This window comes from Rhagoletis pomonella, unplaced genomic scaffold, assembly GCF_013731165.1.
Source record: "Rhagoletis pomonella isolate Grant_MI unplaced genomic scaffold, Rhpom_1.0 Rhpom_scaffold_00007, whole genome shotgun sequence".
In the NCBI taxonomy this organism is placed as follows: domain Eukaryota; kingdom Metazoa; phylum Arthropoda; class Insecta; order Diptera; family Tephritidae; genus Rhagoletis; species Rhagoletis pomonella.
In genome coordinates this window covers 5,390,544-5,393,758 of record NW_023458561.1, presented here as the reverse complement: position 1 = coordinate 5,393,758, position 3,215 = coordinate 5,390,544, and positions in this window count along the sequence as shown.

Here is a 3,215-nt window from a genome sequence, read left to right as displayed (position 1 = left end):
TTTTTTTTTTCAAAATAAAAAAAACACGTTTCTTTTTTATCACAAAAAAAAATTTTAACCACTCTAATATTCATGTTATCAATTTTGGCGCCTTTTTCGTAAGTAAATAATTAAATATATATGCACATATTTACAAAGATAAACGGTGCTAAAAGAAATTTCGGCCGCTGTGGCGTAGTGGTAAGCAGTGCACGCTTTCACTCCGCAGCACCTGGGTTCAAACCCTGGTGAAAGCAACATCGCAAAAATATCGAAAAAAGGTTTTTTCTTAACAGCGGTGGTCCCTCGGCAGGCGATGGCAAACCTCTGAGTGTATTTCTGCCATGAAAAAACAGCTTCTCATAAAAACTAGAGTGCCAGTTACTGTCGAAATTCGACAGTTTTTCTAGTTTTCGAAGCCTTGGAGAGATCTTCTAACTTAACACGTAGCGATACTTAATTACAAATTAACTAACCGGAAAATCTTCTGCTAAAACGTAACTATTTTTTTTTTATCTGAGAAGGTCCTTGGAGGACTTCGGCAGGACTTGGAATTGACCCGATACATTCAAGTTTATCGATAAATTTCGATGATTTGATACATATCAATAGTTCGATGAATTTCAAGAACACTAAAATTCGATAACTCAACAAAATTCGTTAACTCGACCAATTTCGATAACTGTGAAATTCGATGGCTCTATAAATTTCGATAACTCAAAAATGTAAAAACTATGGATACCTTTATAAATTTTTACTTTTGACATCTCCACATTTTTCGAAAACTATCTAAACATTTTGATAACTCGTTACACTCTGTTAAGACGATTAAATTCGATAAGCAGTGATAATTCGATAAGCTTATATAACCTTGAAATTATAATATATTTTGAAAATTGCATAAACTTTGCTTTGTTGAATCAACCAATTTCAGTAGATCAATAATTATCGATAACTCTGTAAGTTGAAAGAACTCCATGCATTACGACACCTCGATATATTTCGTTAAGTCTATAAATAATGATAATTCAATAAATATCGATAACTTGATACATTTCTTTAACTTGACAAATTTCGTTAAACCCACACGTTTTTATAGCTCGATAACTATCCGTAAATTTGGACAACTAAGTTTCTGTGTCTATAAATTTCGACAACTCAGTAAACATTGATCTGTTTGAATAATTCGATACGTTGCGATAACTTAATAAGCATGGATAAATTTCGATAATTATAAACTCGATGATTCAATAAATTTCAGTAACCTTTATGGCTGATTTTATTTCGATTCCTATCTTTTAATCTAATTCTTATGTATTTCTCATTGTCTCCATTTTCGCCTTTATCTCAATTTTCGTCTTTATCTTCACTTTTGCCTTTTTTTTGTCACTTGTTTCTTCATTTTCATATTTATCTTTATTTCAAAGTTTAATTTCAAATACGAAGTAAAACAAAATGCGAAACAGCTTAAATTGAACAGGTTGCAAAAACAACCATACACAAATATGGAAATTTTTAAACGACGATTTTCAACCAATTTCGAAACTATAAAAACTCTCATCTACAGAAAATTATTTTTCCAACGGTGTTTTTGGTTTTGAAATCGGTAACTTTACCTTGGTCTTCATCTTTGTTTTTATCTTTCACATCTTTGCTTATATCCTTTTCTTTTTCTATTCACGTAGATCAGATGAGGTGCGATGACGTGATAAGATGTGACGTGATTTTATGTGATGTGATAGGATGTCATGTCATGTGTTGTCATATCCTGTGATGTCATATCATATGATGTCATATCATGTGAAGCCACGTCATGTAATGCCATGTCATGTCATATCATGTGATGTCATGCCATATAATGTGATGTCATATCATATAATGTCATGTCACGTGATATCGTGTGATGTGATATCATATTATGTGATGTAATATCATGTGATGTCTCTTCATATCATGTGATAAAATGTGATGTGATGTCATGTAATGTGATCACATTCCATGTTCTGATTACTGTACCGATAACCCTGTTGATAACTGTGTCGATAAAAATACCGATAACAATATCCATAAACATATAGAAAAATACAACGATTGTAAAATCGATTAATTTTTCGATAAATATAACAATCATCAGTATCGATTATTGTACATATCGTGAACAATATAAATGACTAAATCGATAACCAAATCAATTATTTAATCGATTACACAGGGCAACAATGATTTTGGTGCGGCAAATGTTACATCTGTTTTTGATAGACTTTTTTGAGCTGATTACGAATCCGTAATTATAAAGATTCCGTCACGTACAGATTTTGAGAAAATCGTGGTCAGTGTCAAAAAATCGGTTTTTTTTTTCAATATTTGAGAAGCTCGAGCAAAGAGTAAAAATGTGGTAGAACCTTCAACTTAGGCTTAACTTAAAGCTAGAACCCTAGGCTACTGCCCCTGAAAATACCATCCCTGCACCTTTACTTGATGGCCATTTATAGTCATTTGTTGAACAATAAAAAAAATGCTGGCAAAATCAGTTTTTGCTGTTCAATAAACGACTATAAGTGATCTTAGGGTCAAGACGAAGAGATGGTATTTTTAGGGATTGTAGTCGAAAGTTCAAGCCTTAATTTAAGCTTAAGTGGAAGGTTCTATCACCTTTTGTTTAATTGCGGCAGGGACTCAAACTTCGCCAAAAGTCAAATTTTAATGCTCAATAAATGACTATAAGTGACCATAAATTAAATGTGCAGGAATAGTATTTTCAAGGATAGTAGTCGAGGGTTCTTGCTTTAATCTAAGCCTAAGTGGACGGTTCTATCACCTTTTTGCTCTTTGCTAGAGCTTCTCAAATATTGCAAAAGCCCGATTTTTTGACACTTTGACCTCGATTTTCTCAAAACCTGTACGTGTTGGATCCTTTGTACTTACGGATTCGTTATCAGCACAAAAAAGTCTATCAAAAATAGCTTTAACATTTGTCGCACCAACATTTTTTTCATTTTTGTTGGCCTGTGTTATTATACCGATAACAATATCCATTATTGTATCGATAACAATATTGATTATTATATTGATTATTATATCAATTACAATAGCGGTTATTTAAGCAATAACAGTATCGATAACAATATTGATTATTTTATCGATAGCAATATCGATTATTATATCGATAAAAATATCGATCTTCATCCCCATCCTTTTCTTCATATTTATCTTTATTTTTGCATATTCCTCTTCAC